We start from the raw sequence: 23,083 nt of genomic DNA on the forward strand, positions 1-23,083 counted from the left end.
GGGGGAGAGGAGATATTTCCTCTGTTCATCTATGCTGCCTGCTGGCATTTCAGACATGTCAGTGGGTATCTTCTCATGGTGGCAACATGGTACGTGGGCCTACATGTGGTAGAGAGTGTGGGGAGGCAGCTGACCTTTGAAATCAAGATCAGCTACTGGAGGAAAAACAAGACCACTGTATTATTTGTTAATGTGGACATAGAACCATATTGGCCAGACCAGCCTTAGAGGTCCTTAAGACTGTCAGGTGGTTCTGGGGCCACCTGGGCCACCTTCGGCTGCCTTTGAGAGTACGGCTAGTATTACAGGATTGGAAGGGCCATAGGGAATGGCTTTCTAAAAAAACCCTTTCTACAAAACCCTGTTTTGTGTAAGAAAAGCCTAGGCAGTTTAGGAACCTTTCAGCAATGAGGCCTGTTCAAAATCTTACAAGAAGGAAAGATGTTTTTAAAAGCCAAGAGGTAACTCTTGGCTGGGTGATCTATGGAGATCATGACATGTCCAGATGGCCATGATGCCCACCCCCTTTCGCAACCTGTTGACCAGAGATATAGGGATAGGAAGGGTTTAAATAAAAGAGGGGCAGGTTGTGTCAGCAAAAGGTAACTCCCTCTCCCATGTCCCAGATCAGTTTGAAGCTCCAAGGACTTCAAAAGCGGTATTGTCTGACTACCCTGCTGTAGAGCTTTCATAAGGCCATAGGTGGGATTGGGCATCTCTGGTGAGCCACCTTGCAAAATCAACAGAAGAAATGATCTATTAATGTACTGCTTATAGCACTGTCCACTTCCCACTGTCCTATCCGTTGTACAGGGAGCTTGTGGCAAGCAAGTGGGCTCTGGCAGGTGCCTCATACCCCAGCTGGCTGAACCAAACTGCCTCCAAGACTGCTGTGGAGGGGCTGCTGAGATGCTTCAGCTGCTCCCAGTAGAAGGGTTTGGGTGAAGCAGGACTAAGTTTTCTCTTGCCGGCTCGCTTGTGAATCATTTATAGTCAGGTTTCATTTGTGTATTAGCCGGTTGTTTGGCTGGGCTGGCAGATAAGCAGGAAATAACTGAGTAGCGACACCCTCTTATGCACAAAATACTTGTCCATCTTTCTCAGGCTGATATGGCACAGAGGATGACAAGCTCTGTCATACCTCACCTAATGCTGTTCATCCTTAGATGGCAAAGGGATATTTCTACTTATCCTGCTACGCAAAATCTCCCACAGGAGATCAATGCTGGCTCTTTTTGGCAGGGTTTACTATGAAAAATGGATATTGCTTGCAGTAAGCTTTTTATTCTTTTGCTTTAATTTCTTGTACTTATTTTAGATGCATATGTGTTAAGGAGATGCATATTGAGAATCTCGGTGGTGTTGAATATGCTCAGTTGCCACTAGCTATGCATGAATGTGGGTATCTCATACTTCTAAAGTTCAGGCCTTAAAGGAGCATGTATGTAAACAAATGCATGCAGTGATAAACAGTGAAAAAGCAGGACGTGAAAAGTGGCTTAATTTCTGCTCTCAAGGTCTGTATGCAGCGGAAGTGTTGACCTCTCTAAAATTATTGGTACCTGGAAATCTCATGCAGGAGACCAACTGGGTGACTTTCCTGATCTCTCCTATTCCAAGATTAGACGCACTGGGCTGTTGCACTGCCAGGTGAATGTAATAAATTTGTGCGTCACTCTGACTAATTCTTCAGCCAGAAGGACGAAGTGACTTAGCATTTTAAATATGAGTCACCCAGATACAGCGATGTGCAGAATCTACTTCCTACTAGAAAACAAACATGGAAACCATAGATCTATAAGATGTCATTTTTGCCAGTTCTAATGTCTGTACTTTTCCAATACCAGGTGTTTTAATATTATTGCAATTATTCCAGTGTTTTTGAATATTTGAAAAATGGTAGATTTCTAATATATTGAAATAGTTCTTGTATTACTGAAATTCAGTGAGTTGGGCTCCCAGCTTAAAAAAAACACCAAACCCCTCCTTGGTTCCACCTAGTTCTTCCTAATCCAAGTTAATCTAATGGAAGTCACACAGTGAACATGTTGTAAGATACGAATATCCCCTAATACTCCCCATGTGTCAGGATGAGGGAGGAGAAAGCATTCAACTGACCCAGGCTTGCACTGAGACTGCTCTTAAGGAACCAAGGTTGTAGTCAGGTATGAAATCAGAGGTCAGCTTGCTTCCCATTGCAGTGTGTTAGGGCTGGACTACAAGATTCCTCCCACAGTTCCTTTCAGGGTTGTTTGGCCCATGGAAAAGACTTGTGTGATCCAAAGCCTGATGGTTGAGTTACTGGCACACAGGAAATTTGGTTTCAAGTTCCTGCCTTGCCCAAAGCAGACTTAATGTTTTTCATTCCAAACCTTGACTGTGTTTGAACCTGGGTGACTTGAATTTAGGATTCTGCATGCCAGATGCAGTATCATGACCATCAGGGTATGGAGCATTTGTCCTGAAATGGAAATATTTCCATTAAAACCATAGCAAAGCAGCCTACCTGGATGAAATTGTGTTCATTGGCGAAGATAATTTCTTAGATGAAATCCCTTTTTTTGAGAATGGAGCCACTGTATGGCTGGTGCTAACTGAACTACAAACGCACTTTGGTCATGCCCTTTGCCCTTCTGGAAGCTGAGAAAAGTCAGTGAAGACCCAGGTGGGAAGAGCTTGTGACATCTGACATGGTCCATGGCCCAAGACAATTTCTGAAAGAAGAAGCACCAAGCAGGTGCAAATCAAGCGATCATCTGTCCCTTGGTCCAGTGCGTTAACACAGTCCTTCCTTTGTGCAAAGGAACAGACCACCTCACCTTTTATGGTTGTGAAGACTGGCCAACATGCTATAGATGGCCAACTGAAGTGGCAGATAGATCCATCTGAAGCCAAGCTATTTTGTGACGAAGTTCATCAGTATGAGTTGTTTGTCCTAAGAATAAATCATCTCCAGACAGATCCTGAAGTCCTCTCAGTCTGTTTTTGTTCACCTTTTAGTGAGGCAAAACTGCTGTTGAAGCCAAGATTTTTTTATTTTTCTCCCAGTGGAAAACAGCAATGATGTCAGGATTTGGCCTGGTAAAATAATGATAATTCCCTGCGTTTTATAAGCTCTGTTTATATGATGATCTCAATCTATTTCAAAGATGTTAATCAGGCTTCAGTACCTATGTGTGAGCTGGATGGCAAGTGGATGTTTTCGCAAGCTAAGGCAGAAGGAAGCTAAGGGCTGTGTCTGTGGTCTTCTTGTATGTTGACGACATTTCAGTCATTTTTGCAAATGGTCAATTGGCTTCAGCTGACTCTCCTCAATACTGACGAGCCAAAGAAGAAAATATGAGGAGGTGTGTATATATATTCCATTATATTTATGCATAAAACGGTGGCTCAGCACATCCATGTGCAGGCGGGTTTTAGAGAAGAATGTAATGATTCAAACGGCTAATTTTAACTTTGCTAAAAGCAGCTAAATGATGCCCCTGCCCTATATTAAACTATGCTGCTATCAAAAAGGGCAAATGCCAAGTACTCGTGGTTTTACAGCTTTCAAATAAATATTGCTCAACCTCATAAAAAAGAGCATGGGAGCAGTGAGTGGATTTTTCCTTTTCTTGATTGTTTATTTCCAATATGCTTTGCAGGTAAAGGGGGTATTGCTGCTGCTCCTTCTCAGGGTGTCTACAGAGCATTCAGCTGTGAATGCTGCTTGACCTGAAATCCTGTTCATTTAGTTTGGCACGCTCTATCTCAAAACGTTTTATGGGCTGGCAGATAGAGCACCCTGGCAGATCTGCCTTGGAGCTGCAAAGTTCCATACCCAGCTGAAACTTTCTTTAATTCAACACTGTCATTTTTAAATAACAGTGCAATTGCAAAACAGATTGGCAGGTACTTCTGAACTGAATACTGCCTGGGGCTCTGTCTTTTCATTTTGCTGACCAGTGCGCCTGGTCTTCAATTTAGAAAAGCACCCAGTAGTTAAAAAGCACTGGTGAAACCTTGCAATGCAGAGTTAACCTCACTGTTCATGGAGAGGGAGATGCTTGCTCTGACTTACTGATCCTTACAAACTACATAGCTTCACGGTGGAGGGCAACATTTGAAAATGAAAGTGGTCCAAACAGCCTGTTACAGCAACCACCTGAGCACAAACCTTCTTTCCAAGGTCTGAGCATTCTGCCCCATGTCCTGTGTGAAGCTTCAAGGGATTTTTGAATATTAAACTGGAAGTCCCTGTTGGGTCACTGAGTCCCAGTTCTCTGCTCTCTTGAGCAACCACCTCACATGTTCTGTTTCCTGGACAGTGGATTGCATCAGACACATGTGGGCCATCTCTTGTAAATCAATATAGCTCTGCTGAAGCTGATCTGTGAAGCTCCAGCTTTTCCTGTGTGGCTTTTTAAAAGCCCTTGCTGCTACACCTATACATATGCATTGCTGTCTCCCTGAGCATAGTAACCAGAGGCTGAGCAGGATCTTTAAAACAAGTAAAGGCATTCAGGTTATCTCACAAAGTCCTGCATTGGCACTACATGAAGCCCGTAGGTTGTCAGTCTTCTATCAGTCAGTCTAAGAATTAGTCAGTTTATCTGATGTAAGCCAGGGTGATTTGTAATGATATGGCCAAAAAGGCAAAAATTAAGTGCTGTGTTTGGAATGTTGCCTCACATGAGCTTTGATGACCCAACAGAAGATGCAGTTTTCACAGGCTGAAGTCTTCAGCTGGTTGTCTTATAGGATAGAACTCAGAAATCCCAGTGCTAGCATCTTTGAAGACATTTCAGTTGCCATGAGCCAGGATGATCCAAGTGTGGATCTACTAGAAGAAGGAGCATCTCAAAGCAATGTAATTCTCCAGCTGGTAGGCATTATGGTCACGTGTCATACAGTGTGGGCCTGAACTGTGCTGTGTTTAATGGGCATCCTGTGCTCACACAGTTTACTCTGCAATGCAGCCACAGAACAGAGGGTGCCTTGCAAACTCTTGTGAACATCTCCAGTCACGGGACTTTGGGAGTTACACCACTGAGAGGTGATGTTGAGCTGTGGGGACAAGGGGAGTATATCTATACATTGTGGGTTTCCACTTACCTGTGAGCTCTCCAGATCTTAGCAGTCACTGTGGCCATGATAAAGCCCTTTGTGGATGCTTGAGGATGGTGTATGTTACTGCTTAGGTGATGTCATCACTTCCTTAAGGGAGATCTGCACAGGACATTTACGAAGTCGTGGGAAACGGGCGAGGTGCCTGAGGATTGGCGGATGGCAAAGGTCACACCAATCTATAAGAAGGGCAAGAAGGAGGACCCGGGTAATTATAGACCGGTCAGCCTTACCTCCATCCCTGGAAAGGTGATGGAACAACTTATTCTTGACTCCATCACTAGGCATATCAAGGATGAGGGGGTCATTAAGAACAGCCAACATGGTTTTATGAGGGGGAAGTCATGTATGACCAACCTTATAGCCTTCTATGAGGAAGTGACTAGGTGGAGGGATGATGGTAGAGCGGTAGATGTAGTTTTTCTTGATTTCAGTAAGGCATTTGATACTGTCTCCCACAGCATCCTCATAGATAAGCTAAGGAAGTGTGGGCTTGACGATCAAGTAGTGAGGTGGATCGAGAACTGGTTGAAAGGAAGAAGGCAGAGAGTTGTGGTCAATGGCGCAGAATCTAGCTGGAGGTCTGTGACTAGTGGAGTTCCTCAGGGGTCGGTGCTGGGACCGGTGCTGTTTAATATTTTCATCAATGACCTGGATGAGGGAACTGAGTGCACCCTCAGCAAGTTTGCTGATGACACAAAACTGGGAGGAGTGGCTGACACACCAGAGGACTGTGCTGCCATTCAGCGAGACCTGGACAGGCTGGAGAGTTGGGCGGGGAGAAACTTGATGAAATTTAACAAGGGCAAGTGTAGAGTCTTGCATCTGGGGAAGAACAACCCCATGTACCAGTACAGGTTGGGGGTTGACCTGCTGGAAAGTAGTGAAGGGGAAAGGGACCTGGGGGTCCTGGTGGATAGGAGGATGACCATGAGCCAGCAATGTGCTCTTGTGGCCAAGAAGGCAAATGGCATCTTAGGGTGCATTAGAAAGGGAGTGGTTAGTAGGTCAAGAGAGGTTCTCCTCCCCCTCTACTCAGCCTTGGTGAGGCCGCATCTGGAATATTGTGTCCAGTTCTGGGCCCCTCAATTCAAGAAGGACAGGGAATTGCTTGAAGGAGTCCAGCGCAGAGCCACAAAGATGATTAAGGGAGTGGAACATCTCCCTTATGAGGAGAGGCTGAGGGAGCTGGGTCTCTTTAGCTTGGAGAAGAGGAGACTGAGGGGTGACCTCATCAATGTTTACAAATATGTAAAGGGTAGGTGTCAGGATGATGGAGCTAGGCTTTTTTCAGTGATATCCAGTGATAGGACAAGGGGCAATGGGTGTAAACTGGAGCATAGGAAGTTCCACGTTAACATCAGGAAGAACTTCTTTACTGTAAGAGTGACAGAGCACTGGAACAGGTTGCCCAGGGGGGTTGTGGAGTCTCCTACACTGGAGATATTCAAGGCCCGCCTGGACAAGTTCCTGTGTGATGTACTGTAGGTTACCCTGCTCTTGCAGGGGGGTTGGACTAGATGATCTTTTTAGGTCCCTTCCAACCCTTGGGATTCTGTGATTCTGTGATTCTGTGAAGACCTTTACTAGCTAGTTAACACTGAAGTAAAAGCTGTTGTAGTCTTTGGGCTACAAGTGATCAGTTTCTGAACAGTGTCTGGAAATGAATCTGCCATTATTCTCAATGGAGATGGGAGCATAACGAGATCTTCCTCAAAAAGAGTTTTACATAAAGCACTAGGAACTTTAGCACTGGACTGAAAACGCAAGGATAACACAAAGGACTCTCCTTGCCTCTTTTCTACCAGCTAAGGCCACCATTTGGAAAATGGCTTGAGAAGTCCCTTTTCCCAATTCACAGCATATATATAAGCAGCAAAGAATTCAGTCAGAATACTTCAGCTGGTTGTCTTGTAGGATGAACAGAACCCAGGAAGCCCAAAGGAATCTCCAGAGTGTTTGAAAGTCCCCAGTACTTGCTGCTGGTATCTGTATTTATTCCTAGAACTATATGGGATAAGATACTTTCCCTATTCCAAAATAACCACGCTGTGTATTCATCTTGAGTGAATGTATCTTCAAGGGTACTGATTTTTCAGAAGGCCTTTGTTCACTCTAAAGGACAATTGCACTTAAAAAATAAGAGAGACAGGCAGACTCGATAGTTCTTCCTCCAGAATAATGGCCTCTGTAGCCATGAGAAAAGGCATTCAGCTTGAAAAGAAACAGAATTTCCTGACATAAAAATATATGTGAATAGGGGATATAACAAAAAAAGATTCTAGTCATTGTCATTCAGCAGGATGGAAGTGTTTGTGAGAATACTTGTGCAAGAATTTTACGGCTAGGCATGTAGAATGTTGAGGTTTTGGTCACCTGGTGTGTACTTGTCATTTTGCCAGCACTGAAAGAAATGTCTGGATATACTTCTTCATTAATTCAGTTATGTTGGTCCTTGTAATCATGAAAGTTCATGCAGTGTGTTATGACTCTAAGAAAAGTTGAGGAACCCATTGCTTTTTAAGGCAAAATCTTTTGTTTCATGGCTTTCTCAGAAATGTGAATCATCTAGCTTTGGGTGAGTGTTTTGGTCAGTTGTCTCTGCACATTGACCAATTCAGCTGATTTATGGCCACATGAAGTCTTCTTGAAATTTCTGGCTAAGTGCCATGAAAGTTCTAAAACAGTCTTCGAGGTTTTGAGTCCCTCTCCTTCTCCTCTAGGGAAGGGAAGCTTGTATAAATGCGGTTATTCTGGGAATGCCTATGGTTTTAATTTCTCTCTCAAGGGGGTATAGATGTCTTCCAAACCTAGTATTGAGAAAAAGAGCCATAGGAATATCTCAGGAAAGAAGATACAGCTTGGGAGGCTAGTCTGCATTTTCTCTTTCCAAAGTTTTTTGAGAGAGAAGATACAAAGCTGTCTGGAAATCTGTCACCTGGACACTGTCTTACGTTTACAGGAACCTTTCTTGCAAATGAAATATTAGAAGTTAGTGAATTCATTCCAGTGTACCCACACCGAGTGGGTGGAAGAGGTATGTGAAAATTAAATCTGTTATTTGGAAGCTTCTCTGGATGCTCCTTGCTTTCCTGGGGGGAGGAAGGACCTAGAACTGTTTGGTTCTATCTTTTTTTTCCCCCTTAATTTGCCTCAGGAAGATCTATCAACCATTTCTGTCTAAGCAGCGTGCTAACACATATCCAAAACCAGCTCTGTTCTGAGGGCAGGCTGTTACTTGCTGGTAGGTAGGATACAGAAACATTCCATAGCTCTCAGTTTTAGGCTCTATTCACACTACTTTAGTATTCCCTTTTGTGTATCTTACATGTCAGGCATATCATCACACACAAAAATGATTTATTTTTACAAGTATCTCCCTCAAAAACCTGTACACACTCATTGTTTTCCCCATTTGACAGTGTGAAGGTCTTCAGAAAACCCAGCTTTGGAGCCAGGTGGTTCTCTTGCCTTGCCTTATCAGGCAGTGAAACTATTGCTTCCCTTTGCTTTGAGAAGAGCCAAAATGCCCTTGTGGCTGGTCCCCTAATAGGCTCAAACCACCTCATACTGTGAGGAACTCTTTCCTCGTTGATGTTCTGAGCGTGACACCAAGTGATGCACTGAAGAAGAGTGAGACTACTTGTGCTTTTGAGAACATTTCTCCAAAGGTTAATCAGTTTGCTGTTCTGGGGCTTTAGTCATAATGTGGAGACATGGGCTATCGTGTAAACAAGGGATCAGATTGCTCTAATGGAATATCATTTATGAACTGGAGAGCTTGTCTCCAGATGAAGAAAGTGGGAAACATAAGAGTAACAAATACCCAGGTCTTAACAAAATGCTGTTGTTACTGAGGTTGACATGCTTAGCTATAAATTGGGTCAGTGGCTCCCTCCTGGCCCAATCATGCAGAAGGAACTAAGGCACCAGGTACATGGAGGTATTAGCCTCCTGCAGTCTTAATGCTGAAAGAAAATTGTACAGCCTGTGTTCTGCAGGGCAAATGATCCTGATTTTCTCTTCCATTCTTAAAATCCAAGGCACTGACCTTCTCAAATGCATGACTCATCTATTGCCAGGAAGGTGAAAGTCCAACTATTAATGACTTGCTTCATTGTATACAGTCTTCAAAGCCAGGCCTCTGCAATCAGCTCAGCTGAACGCTTTGGACGTCTTCCCATCACTTGATCCTAATCATGGATCTGCACCTGGTCCAGTTTTCTGTTTGGGACAATATGTTAAAAATTTATTGTTGGACTTTTTTTTTCCTTTTAATTGACTTCTTCTTCCCCTCTGAGTTAAATGAATGCTTTATAGGATGAGAACTGAACAATGTCAATGGAATGAATTGTGCAGGAGAGCCACAGCAATGGCTCATATTCAGGAGAAAGCAGGAGTATCCAGCTGTGTCCTGCTTGCTTACTTTGATGTCTTTGGCTGGAGGAGTGATGTGTGATTCAGACCACCTACTCTGTAGGCTCTGGCTCCGTAGGTGGTCAAAAGGGAGAAGAAATCATGAACCCAGCACACCCCACCTGTAGGGTGCCTTGTGCATCCTTCTTCACTGACTACACAGGCAACAGGCTTTTGGCAGTCCTGAGCGCTACCTGGTTTTACGTGTTTGTCATTTTCTTGATCTTAAACACTGTAGTATGGGCCTGTGTGCACCTGAGGTACCACAGGATGAAGCTGGAGTGCACCTTGCCATGAGCACGCTGTATTGGTGTTTGCCTTGCCATGCCTGAATTTTGTCAAGTGCAAACTCTACCTGGCCTTGAGGGACCATTTCTGGAGGTAAATGTGTCTGAGGCAAATCCAGGCAGCACTTCAACTTCCTGCACACTTTTTTGTCTTGGTTGGTTGTTTTTAACATGTTTTGTTTTAAACTCACCTTGTTCGGTTTTTTGTTTGTCTCTTTTTTTTTCAATTGGGAAAGGCATCAGGAGGCATGCGGAGACTGAGAAAGCACTTTGGAAGTGATCCCCACACTTTATTCTTTAGCCTGTGGAAGTAATGGGGACTTAGATCTCCATTGTAAGCACCTCTGTGCACTTGCAAGTAAAGTGAGAAGCAGAGAAAACTGCCATAACAACTGTGGGCATGAAGAAAACCTGCAGTTAAAGGCAGCTTATCTGTTAGGGCTTGCCCAGCTGCTGGTTATCATCCATGTTGCATCTGGCTTTTCACAGTACATCTGTTTAGCATAAATAACAGGTTTTTCTATTGGAGTCCTATGGTACATCCAAACAATGAACAGAAGAAAAAAGAGAAACTGTAAATAAATTTTACAGTGTCAGTAAGAGCATTCACATTAAGAGAAACTATTTTGAGTGAATGCCAGTTCTTAATAAATAGCTATTATTCTGGTGTTTTTACAAAGACCACAAGGAAAAAAAGAAGAAAAAGCCCAGAAACGATTGAAAAATGGAAACATTGAATGTCACTGCTCAATCACACCTTTCAATAATAAATACTTCTAGGATGTTCTCCTAGCAAATTGGTGCCGAGATTGTTTCTTATTTTTTCTTTGGGTGTCTATCTGACAGCCAGTGGCATAAAAAATGACCATGAGTCAGCTGGCTGAGCTCCCTTTCCTGAGTGCTCCCTGGGCAACAGTGCTTCAACCCCTATTGCCAGCCCTGGGGCTGATCAAGCTTTCTGGCACTCCGGGGATCACCTGCTCAGCCCAGCACTCAGCAGAGGTGCCCGCACACTGACCCCAAACCCACAGGCTCTGCCCTCAGAAGGAGGAGACCCCTGCTGCCATAGCTTAGCTGATGTGCCGTGCTAAGGACCAGCAACACTTCACAAGACAGCAGGTTTTGCTAAGGACTTTGCCTACAGTCTTACTTCCCAGTTACTGACACCCTGTTTGTTGTGATTTCTCAGAAATGGGATCTTACAGTCCAGTTTACCAAGAACTCTGCTCAACGATCCAAATCACCTTGGAGATACAACTCACCCTTTCTCAAACATTATCTCCTGGCTACTCCTGGTTTGCCTTCTCAGGGCCACATGGACTTTGCGAGGAAATGTCTAAATCTCCGTATCAATGCAGCTGCGTGGCAAACCAAAGCTGTGGGCAGCACACTGCGCGGTGAGAGTAGTCTTTTCGCACAGAGTCTCTGTTGCTGAGCAGCACGGGGATAAGAGGTTCACATTTCAGGGGTCCCAGAAAATCTTCTTCTTTTTTACCTATTTTAAAACTTTTTTAGGGATCAGGCTATTTTTTTCTGTGTCTGTTTTACAGCCCTGGTGTGTTTACCTCAGTTAATTCCTGAATGCAAGTATTCTGGGAAGCTGCAGTCTTTGTCTGGTATCTCCACACTTAGGGGAGCCTTTTGTTGATAGAAAGCCCCTGGCACCATAGGAGTGGGGTATGTAATGTGTGGCTGTCTTGGAAATCTTACATTAGAAATATGGATGTCCCATCTGATGTTGGAAAATCAAGTGTTAGGCTGACCATGAGAGATGTTGATTGCAGGTCATGGCCCAACAGGCAGGCACAAATAGGGGTGTATTGGAAATAATGACAGAGGGGGCTCTCAAGCCACAATGTTGCCATCATTTGCCCTTCCAAGATTTGCAAACCTTGCAGATACAATAATCACAAGGGGTATTGCTTCCTTGCTGGGCAGGATTTCCTGGGCAACATGGCCATGCTCCTGCATGGTGGTGAAGATGGCATTAAGGAGATCCGGTAACTACAGCCGAGAAGCTGGGCTGTTTCCAGTGACACAGGCACTGGTAGCTTGGGACAATGTAGGGAGGACCTTGCCATGCCATCTCTTCTCTTTCTGACGTGGCATCTGGAGTGGCACCCGGAAAGTCTGGGGTCTGTGCAGAAAAGGCAGGTTTGCCAACAGTGAGAGGGCTCATCCTCCAGGCTCGTGAGGAAGGCAGCTCTCCTGGTCATGGTCTGCTGTACCCACCACAGTCTGCCAGTCAAGGAAGTGGGCCTGGGACATGAACAAGCCCTTTTGCCTTTTTGCACATCCTAGAGGTGCTTTTATAATGAAACAAGGCCAGAAACCAGTGAGCCAAAGGGAATTAGAGATGTTGTATGTGCTCACATGCTTGCTTCGTGGGGCAATTTTAATGAGTAATTGATTGCTAATTATATGTGCTGCTTTGTGGTGAAACATCATGGTACTTTGATATTGACCAAGAACTGAAAGTTTCTGTTGTGCTTATTTTTGAGAAACTTTTGGCCTGCTGATCTGTATGGGGTATTTTGTGCCTGATTAATTTAATGTATTGTCTTGGGTGAGTGTTGATTTACTTGCTGAATTCAAGATCGATTTTAATGAAGCTCTTAGTGCATGCTGGTCTGGGGACACAGGGTGCCATGTTATTGGTTTGTCTAGATTGCTCACTGTTTTGTTAGACTTCAATAAGAGAACTTCTGGCACAGAGACAGCTTCCCGCTTCCCTACAATTGAGTAGACAACAACAGAGCTTAAGCAGACAACAAACTTTATTAAACTCACATGTACATACATAACAAGTAGAAACTTTAGAGCAAGCTAGTCTGACCTACAGGGCAATAGCAACAGAAAGTATATTCTTTTTTAACTCCCAAACCAGGTGCAATCATGGAAACATCAACTACAGCTGAAGTGCCAGGCTGTACATTAAAGGGGAAAATGAAATGCAGACATCACTAAGGATATTAATATCTGCTCTGTTCTTCACCACCACTGTTGTACTACACCCTTTCTCTTTTCCTACATCTGGGGCAGGATGTTGCCATCATAAAAGTCTTCCTAGGAGAAGGATATGGAAAAAGCTCAGAGTGCAGGGAAATGCCTCATGGAGCTCAATGTAACCAGGGCATAGACATGGGATGCTGCTGGACTTTCAGTGTGAAGCCAGCCATGGCTCTTCAAGGTGCTACAAGTTTGCTGTGGAGCTGCTCAGATCCAGAGGGCTAGCAATGGCATCACAACAACCATGACTACCTGTGGCGATGCAGCTGAAGCTCTGGTGTTTGTTTTCCTTTTCCCTCTTCAGCAGGATATGGCTGTGCCCCCTGGATCAGCGCCTGCACGTTTGGAAGAACATCCTGCTTGGACAGAGCAGAAGTTAACTAGGGCTTTTGGAGCTGGTAGTGGTTATGCTGGGAGTAGACCAAGGGGAATATTTGCTCTCCAAATCCAAAGAGGAAACTATAAGCGGATCCAGCTTACAGGGAGTGTGGTGTGGGAGGACACAAAGAGACATGAACAGGGAGAAACAAGAATGCTGGTGGAAGACTTTTCCACCCTTGAAACGCATAGCCACAGTTGGCTCCCCTTAGCAGCGAGGTAAATCACAGCTCCACACCTGGAAAGCACCTGTGAATTGCTCTTACCTTGGGAAATGGCATTTGGCCCTTCCAGGTTAGACAAGCGGGTGGTGCTGGCAGGAACGTGAGCATCAGTTCTTTCTCATTCTTCAGAGAAGACACACACTAACTTGTCATGCCCCCCTTAATTTGATTTTGTGTGACAAACAAGCCCAACTGTTTAATGTCTCGTGGACAAGACAGAGAAAGCAATTGCTATGTTATTTGAGGGGAAAAAGCCATTTGCTTTGCTTCTGTAAGCAAAACATGAATTGGCACTTCCAGGGTTCAAAGGACCACAGAATTTTCTACAGTATCAGTTTCCAGAATGCTAATGTTTCTTTTTCAGAGAGATTTAATAGCAGGATGAGACAAAAGGATACGCAGCAGGCCTGAAAGGTCCTTCCTCTCCTGAGTAGTCCCCATCGAGTCAATGAGTAAATGTCTGCAGAAGAGGACCACACTGAAGTTCTGTTGGTAGGTGAACAGCAATGCTTACCAAACAAGGCACCCTATTCAATCTGGTTTCAATGATTTAAAACTGAGCTAGAAAATGTGAATCCAGGCAGGAACTTGGCATTTAAATCGAACACTTGAGATGACTGAGCCTTTTTTTTCTAATGCAATTTAAAAAAATTATAATCCTGAGGGATGTGAAAGGAGTTAGAGCATGGAGACGACATGAAAACAGAGTCCTTTCATATGCTGCTTGACATTTCAGTAATTCTTCAAGCAGCATTTTTGACTCTTTTAAATGCAGAGTTTTCTTAGCCTAGTTTGCAGCATGAGAAGACTGAAGTTTAATCTTTTCAACATACACAGTCTTGGTATAGAAATAGCTCTTTCCTATATGTTTGTGATGTCCTAGTGTACACATATGTATACCTGGCTTCAAGCCTAGATGATACTAGCATAGGAATGTTGCAGCTGATGCAGTAAGTAAGGCATTTGGCTATGTCATGGACTCAGGTGATCTTGAATGAAAGGGATATATAGAGAGATAAAAATGAAAGTGGGATATAGCTATAGGATATATACATAGCATAGATAAAATGTAAGTGCATTTAGGAGTGTTTCTAGCGATAACGTGCTTCATGATTAACAAGATCAGCAAAAAATTCATGCAAATTTTCTTCTTAATAGTGCTAGGACAGAATGATTAATGTAATAAATCTGTATTAATAATAGAAATCTGACGTAGGCATCAGGGGATTAACCTGAGCCTCAGAAGCTCTCTCTTCATTTCCCTGCACTCTTTGACTCTTCTTAACTGGCTGCTAATAGTATCAATTCAGTATTTGGTTATCTGACTTGTGTTAAAATCAATGGAGGTAATGTTTGACTGTGCTGCCAGCAAGTGCAGGAGTGAAGAATATTCAAGTGGCTTTTCAAAACTGTGGGCTGAGATACCTATGGAGCATTTAGCCCAGAGAAGCTGATGTTCCTGATCTTCAAGCACCTAAGTCTATGCATTCAGCAGTGGTGATGAAAAAGCCATCTTGCCACCACTCTCTTTCCCAGATACCCCCCCACTACCATCTAACCACTGTAGGTGCACCAAGATGCTGTACAGCTCTCCCATGCTACAGCTGGTGCCAACTTCACTCCGCAGTCCAAGCCGAAGTTCCTCAATAGAAGTCTTGGTTTCACCACTCTAAATGGCTGCCATACATCTGTTATTGCTGTTATCATTTGTTATTCAGTTTCCCCCTGGTTACACCTTTTTTATTTTCCCACCTAAAAATGGTGACTTGGTAGGTTCCAAGTTTTCCTGAGAGCTTCCAGCTGCCTGGTTGTCAACCTCGAGAGCCAGAAGGTGCTACTTCATTTTGACTCATGGTCATAGCATGGATAAACACAAAAGCTCCTTGTGTTACGGGTTGAAATCATAGTTACGTTTTGTTTTTCCTTTGCACCAACTCCATGGAAGCTGTGTAGTGTATCTCCATCACTTCACTGTGTAATGGATGGACCTAGTGCTTATGTTCTGTGTGCAAGTGCTAAATTCAGCACTCCCTGCTGTCAGGCACAGAGTGGATGTTGAAGCATCTCCAGAATAATGTTGATAGCTCTAATACTGGTCAGTGGCTCTAAGGCCATGTTCAAAACACAGAGCATGAGAAACATCTAGGGTGGGAGTGCAGATGTCCTACTAGTACCCTGTGCAGCTTCTTGGGCCCAGGCATTCAGCTCTGTTCCTCTGGGTCTCAGTTCATTTGCTTTCAAGGCCATCTCCCAGAGCCATCTAATTGTCCTCAGGCTCTCTGCAAGGAGCCTGTATGCCCAGGCTCTTGGGTCACAGCAGGAGAGAGCACACAAGCTGTCAGGGCCTCTCAGGGCTAGATGTGACCACAAGGAGTGGCAAAGTGCCAAGAGCTTTGCTATATGAGCAACATGCACACAACGTGCTGACTGTTCCTAGTGACCGAGGACAATAATTTCCCCATCCTTGGCTTTCTCCTTTCCTCCACACTGGATTGCCCATGCATTTTGGAAGCTACAGCTTCAAGTAACCCTCTCGAAGATCTCCACCAGTGAGCTGGGTGGTCAAAGCCGTTTACAAGAGTCACATTGTCTGGTTCTGCTCACATGCTTTAAGTCCAAGGCTATTCTTCTTTCTCTTATCTGATCACAGTTCCCCAGCTGTGCAGTATGTGCCACATACAAATTCAGAGAACATAATTTGTTTTGTTGAAAAGCAACCCATGATACACTCATTGCCTCTTCCTCTTTCAATCCACACTTGCTCACAGTGCCTTCCTTGTCCCTTAATGCTCTCTGCTCCCTCCGCATGAGCATGTATCTTCATTTTTATCCCACTTTAGGGCCCACTAATAACTGTCTCACCAGTGCACCATGAATGTACTGGAGGAGAGCACAGGAGTGGTAATTCAGGGCTGTGGTGCAGCCCTGAATCCCTTTGTAGCTGCAAGGGGATGCTCAGATCATCGTGGCATGTCAGCATGCTGCTGGCAGCTGTGCGCCATCTACCAAAACCAAGTAGCCCTGCTGGCGTTCAGCTGTGCTGCTAGTGCTCTAACACAAGAGTATCATCACAAAATGGTGATTTGCAAGCTTTAGCCGCAGGCAGGTATCAGTTGTGCTGCAGTTGTTTGCCACTTGAAGCAGGATGGTGGGCTCAGAACTGCTGGTGTCCCAGCTTTTTGCTAATCTCGCTGTGCTGTTATCAGTATTGGATGTGGCTGATGGGAGCTCTTGTGAGAAGTCACCCTTGTGCAGCAGGATCCAGTAACTCAGAAAGTTACCATTGTATGAAGAAACGAGTTTGAACTGAAGCTTCAGGAGGACTTGATGGTGAGCAGAACATCTGGCAATTAACTGTGACCAAGCCATTGAATTTACTAACTTTCTGCATCATGGAAGGATTTCTTGTGCAGTTTTTTGACATTTAGTTGGTACTAGAAAAATTACTTCCCTCTGAACTTTTTAGGTGATGAAAATAGTGGGAAGCTTTCATGAGCTTTGAATCAGGCCCTTAGTAAAGACAATGGTCATAGTAGTCATCTGCCCTTAAACTCAACTTCCTGACCCACTCACCTCTCTGTAAGACACACATTCCCTCGTGCATGGAGGGCTGGATAGATATGGCTCAACTCTTCCCCTGTGGTATGACCCAGTCACATCCCAGCTGTTGGTAACGGGAAAACTCAGCTCATTCAGCCCCTTTGGTCATCTGCCTTAAATGCTACCCATGTGAGTTTGAAGTATCAGTGGGGTTTGTTTAGCTGGGGAACAAAAGCAGGGATTGACGAAAGTAAATTTTACCCCATCTGTAAATGCATATGTACTGGTGAGTGTGAAACTGGACTGGGGTGGATTAGCCCTTTTGTCTTTGTTCTTATCCACATGCCTTATCTTCCCCTGAATCCCAGAAAGTCCTCTTTGTTGGCATGCCAACCATTGCTTCCTGACACACTTCTAGAAATCCCTGCTGAGTATATATTGTTGTCTTCCTAAGAAGGTACAAGTGCAGCACTGCAGTTAGAGGCAATGTGTATATATGCATGGCTACTCAATAACCAAGGCTATTTTAAAAGAACTTTTAACTTCATCTTTGCTTGCATCAGCTGAAAGGTCAAAGGAAGGTGCAGAGAAAATGAAAAGCGTGTAAAAGGTGTAGTGGCTTTGTGTTGCATTAAGAGATCTTTTATGCCTTTCTTGTTATGTAAAACCCATCAGAAGGAGGGGGGAATAAACAAAAGAATTTTCTTCTCAGCATGTGCTGGGACCCAGCACTGCAAATAAATGCATTGTTAGTTGAAATCAGTGTTTTGGTTTCTCCCTTCCTTTGTGAGATGCTGTAGAGGAAGCAGATTAAAGATTGCCAGCTTTCTGGCAAAATATACTGGTGGCATCATAATGACTTCATTATGGCCTCTAAATGAGCTAACAGACTAATAATGTGCTCAGGAAAAATCCCACATTATGAACATGCAAACAGGTGTATGGTTAACCCCTTCTGTGGCACCCCTTGTTCTGCATACAGCTACTGCAGCTTAAGGCACATTTCAGTGCACTACTAGCTGGGCAATAAAGGATCCAATTCAACAGCTGTGTGCCAACTAATTGCAGCTGTATTTTCTTCTGAGTTCATCTACAAGGCAAACAACATGGCAGCTGTTTGTTTGTTTGCTTGGCTGGGGTGGTTGGGAATGCTTCTGCGAGGTAGAAATACCAGCACAATGGTGCAGAGGCTCTGCAAGACCCTGCAGCTCAAACCTCCTTCTATTAAAAAGGCTTTCAAAGTGACTTATATGACATAGCCTTCCTTTGGGTTTCCCTTATTGCTTTACATGTTGCATAAAACATGTTCACTGGAGGAAACGGAAATTGAACAGTAGGCCAAATCCTTCTGCCCAAACTAATCCTCTTCCTGCCTTTCTGATGTCTCCTCCACCTTGTCTTCAGCATCCCTGGACTCTTAATTGTTCTCATCACAATTCCTGTAGCCCTCCTTTCCCCTCATCTCTGCCTTCACCATTTCTGCCTCTACACATCTCTTGCTTAAGTCTGTTCATAATTTTTAATGTCTGGATTATGTAAAAATAATCCAAAAAGTCCTTGTTAGCTATATATAGCTCTTCCATGTTTTCTTTTGAGGTTTTTTGGACATGGTAATGTGGACATTATGGTTACAGAATGAGAGCATGGAAGAACAGGATACACAGGATGTTCTGCACATGCTTGGCAAAGCCAACATTTCCAAAACATGTGGGACTTTTATTATGTGTGAAGACCAGCTACGAAACATGTGTTCAGGCATCACTGATATGGCTCAAAAAACTGAGGTCTAACTGCCATTAATAATCTTGTACAAGTATCTATTATTGTACAAGTAATCTTGTATAGTAATAGATACTAGTCAGGACCTGTTAGTGTATGGTGGGGTGTACTCATATATTTGAAGCATCTAGGGTATAAAAAAGTCTCTTATATCTGCTGCCCAGGTCTCCCTGCATCTGCCAGAGGTCCAGAAATCCAAACAAACATAGGAAGTCCTGAAATATCCTAAAAAAGAGTGGAATTTCTAGGTGGAAGAAGAGTATGGGTTCAGAAAAATATGAGCACATGGGAACAAAGCCATCTCTAACGTAAGCCACCTTTAATTCTTCCATGAATATTTGAAGTTACGTATCCTGTTTTCTGATGGGTTTGTCTAACTTTGGTATGTAACAACATGCAGTATCCAATGGAAGCTCTTATGTCGTTGAGATCATATATATGGCCTCTTTCTCTCCTGTATGATGTTTAATACAGAGTGCATTTATAATATGGATGATATGGTCATGACAAAGACTCTTCTAAGGTCTCTGTCTTCTGCCTTCTATTTTCATGAACTATGTAGGAGTTTTGTATTTTGAGATGCCTGTTCACCTGACAGATGTGGCTGAACTTAGTCAACAGATACAGAAGTTATTAAACGGGACAAAAGATGGATGCTAACATATGGATTGTAGGACCATATTGGAATTATTTCCTTGGGAAATGAGACCAAAATCTGTTAGTCTTTTGTTCCTGCTCTTCCACCCTATGAAGTGCCACAACACCCTTTTCCTGACCTTACTCTACCTACCATCCTACCCAATAGTTTTCTATTGAGAATGTAGTCTAAGGAATATTGTTCTCACTCTGCCAATCCTCTCTGTTCAACCCATACACTGATTCTTATTCCCTATTATAAGCTCCTTGTCCACACTGTCCTGATGGAGAGATGCTTCTCTCCCTCAGTGAGATTCTTGTGGTATCATGTTTGGTGATAATTCATCTCTCACCTGCCTTGTTATCAGCATCTAATGTCAGTGTTAGAACTTCAATCTGAGTTCTTTCTGTTCTCATATATAGTGCCCCTTTGCTGAGAGAGCTTCCCAGGAAAACCTGCAAAGTTACTTCATTATGTGTTTTCAGATTCCCCTTCCCTGGTCTTCTGTGACAGCAGCCTGGCTGTGACAACAGTGGTATACTATGACTGCTGCTGACTGTGCCCTGCAGTATTTCCTCCTTACTTCTTGGCATCCCTAATCTACGCCCATTCATTGTCTTCAGTCACTGTCCATAAAGCCCTTAGACCAGAGTTTAGCCAGAGGGTTTGCTGTTCCTAGCACAATGAGGTGCTAACCTAAGGACTGAGTTTCTTAGGCAACATGGTACGACAATAACTAATAACATCCCATGGATAACAGTAGTAACAAGTCCATCCATTTCCCAGCAGAGGAATGGTACATCAGGAATCCTTTGTGAATCAAGAACCACACCCAAGAAAGAGGGACCCGTACCATGAGTTAAGCTTCTACAGCAATGCATTCAGTCCTCTTTCTGCATGCAGGTCAGTGGAAGTATCTAGGAAATTAAATGGTCAGCAAACTGGTTGGAAGGACCATTGCTTAAATTGGCCTGCTGCTGGAAAAGTGCAAGAGAATGGGGAGGACATGGCTGAACACTAAGTATTCTCCAAGGCCAAGATAACCAGGAGATGTCAGAGCAGTGCCTATCAATCTGGTCCACTGAATGTCACCAACCCTTTCTTTAAGAAACAGCATCTGCTGGTATATTATTGCTGATGGCTTACACTTGCAATCAATTTAAAATTAAATTAAGAGAGGATTACTCTTGCAGTTTTGATCCACTTTCCCCCCATTTCATAGAATCATTGAATCATAGAATGGTTTGGGTTGGAAGAGACCTTAAAGATCATCTTGTTCCAAGCCCCCTTCCATGGGCAAGGACACGTTCCACTAGACCATCCAACCTGGCCTTGGGCACTTTCAGGGATGGGCCAACTGTGGGCAGTTTCAGTGCTCCAGTGTCACACCACCCTCATAGTAAAGAATTTTATCCAAATATCTAATCTAAATATCCCCTTTGTCAGTTTAAATCCATTCCCCCTTGTCCTGTCGCTACACACCCTTGTAAAAAGTCCCTCTCCAGCATTTTTTTAGGCCCCCTTTAGGTACTGGAAGGCTGCTACAACCTCTGCCCTGAGCCTTCTCTTCTCCAACCTGAACAGCCCTGGGTATCTCACCCTGTCTTCACAGGAGAGGTGCTCCAGTCCTCTGATCACCTTTGTGGCCTTCCTCTGGACTCGCTTGAGCAGGTCCATTTTCTTGGTTCTGTGGGTGGCATATATTAAAGACTAATTAGAAGCCTCTTGCAGTCACTTTCTGAAACCTTATCACTAGTCTTTGATAAGCAGGTTAAAACCACCTCCTTTGCAGAGCTAGACTGCGGAGTCCAGGAGTCTAGTTGGCATGCTTCAAAATGGACTAAACTTCTTAAATAGCAGGAGCATTGCTTCACTACTTTCATTGGTCAAAGCCATGACAACTAGCCCTCTGCAATGATAAATTCCAGGGTAGTCTGTGAGCCTGACTGATGCTGAGTTACCGTGCTCCATGCTGTCCTTGCCAAAACTGATGACTATATGCAGATGTACATGTAAGAAAAAGACATCTGGGACTCATTTAGAAACAGCATATAACGAACAGTTCTTCTGTAAAACAAGCTATTGTTTATTTATAACTGTGTCATCACTTCATCTTTTTAGGGTTTCTGTAAGAAGTGGGCAGTTGCCTTCAGCAAGTACATAAGTGGCTTGGCTGTTCCATGTAAAGTGGAAAACAGAGAGAAAAGCTTTATGATTGAGGGTGAAATTTAAGGTATGAGTGGCTATTATCCATATCTTCTACTTCTCTGAGTCTGCAATAAAGTAGACCGAGGGGTAATAGAGTGGTTGACCTAGCATGAACGATTCTTTTGATGGTGTTCTATCTAAACATTCATACCTTTCAATCTATTTTCTTGCTTTAAAACTACTTTTTAATGTATGTAGCTTAGGAGCTATTTGTCACAAGCGGAGAACTCTGACTACACACAGGTACCATTCATAAATAACAAAGTCACCTTGGAAGGGTGTATGGATTTTCTTCGGAGACACAAAGGAACTCTGTTTATTAAAACAGATAATGTGTATTAGAAGCAGAGAGTCATTTTCTGCTGCCACTGAAAATATTCAGGCTGGGATTTTCAGAGGTACTGGGCAGCCTTAAGTCACTTGGAAAATGGTGGCCTGTGTATACTGTTATTCAGGAAAATGACCTGAAGCAAGTCTGGGCTTAGGAGGCCTGTGGCCAGACTCACAGTGATCCACACTAATTCTACTGGAGCAGCCTAAATTTATAGTGGATGGAGATATGGCTATGAAGATTGAGGACATAGCCATTAATTTTTTTGTTTTTCCCATTTACTGCCAGGTCTTCAAGAAGCTGGTGGGCAGCTCCCATTCTCAGTTCATGACTACAACCTGGTTGCACTGCAGACTTAATGGACCATGTCTTCCTTCTTTTCTGACATTTTTCTCTGGAACGTAGAGTCAAAAATATAGCACACAATGCACTGGCTTCCTGTTCCAATCCTATGAATGCCTTATGGAGATAAGCCAGCTTTGTTCCCTGTAGTGTGTTTGCATAGGGTTTGGATGCAGTGTTCCTATAGGATCAATGGATATGTTCCCTGGAAAAGGAGCTGTTTTGCATATGATCTCAGCTACTGAGACATTCAGTGCCAGAAGTGAACAGTGTGGCACCCATAAAGTCTTTCATTCATGCTAGTATAAAGCTAAGAAGCAGTTGGGTTTGCATGGTCCAACTACTACCTTTCTGTTCGCCTGCTGTAAAGGTAAAACTTGCCACCAGCATGGAGAACATATTAATGAGTGAAAGTTTATTGATAGGAAAACAATTGAAGGAACTGAGCACTTCCCAAAAACAATAAGTGGGCTTTAAGGAAGGTATATTTGAGGGCAAAAATTCTTGTTACTGTGCAACACCCCTTGTGAGGATACAACACCCAGCAGAAATATGCAGGAGTAAGTGGGAACAAGACTGTTCATGTAGGAGAAAACAGAATTATTCTGTAACAAGCTATAATGCAAGCCTATGTCCTTTGGAGGTGATACAAAAACTTCCACTAATTCTGAGTAAGGTTTGGATGAGGTTTGGACACTGTAGCAAGTACAAACTGAACACTATATGGAACCCAGGTCCTAGAAGTAGGATCACCATTATCAGTCAAAAAAGTGATTGGGAAATGATGTTCACTTTGGGGAAGGCTCTTAATTGGAAAGTTTTCATC

At 43.6% G+C, this 23,083-nt stretch overlaps 1 protein-coding gene across 8 annotated transcripts in view; it reads left to right on the forward strand.

The window, feature by feature from the left end:
* KCNE2 (potassium voltage-gated channel subfamily E regulatory subunit 2) overlaps positions 1–23,083 on the forward strand; it is a 111,425-nt gene that overhangs the window by 47,014 nt on the left and 41,328 nt on the right. For 5 of the 8 annotated variants that reach the window (XR_010612206.1, XM_065676900.1, XM_065676901.1 and 2 more), the window contains exons 1-4: positions 7,925–8,143; positions 13,785–13,912; positions 18,904–19,047; positions 21,498–21,609. The gene's annotated coding sequence lies outside the window, so the exon portion shown is untranslated. Of the gene's footprint in view, positions 1–7,924; positions 8,144–13,784; positions 13,913–18,903; positions 19,048–21,497; positions 21,610–23,083 lie in introns of those variants that run through there. The other 3 variants (XM_065676897.1, XM_065676899.1, XM_065676898.1) reach the window with 3 other exon arrangements.

This window comes from Lathamus discolor, chromosome 4 (genome assembly GCF_037157495.1).
Source record: "Lathamus discolor isolate bLatDis1 chromosome 4, bLatDis1.hap1, whole genome shotgun sequence".
NCBI classification, from domain to species: domain Eukaryota; kingdom Metazoa; phylum Chordata; class Aves; order Psittaciformes; family Psittacidae; genus Lathamus; species Lathamus discolor.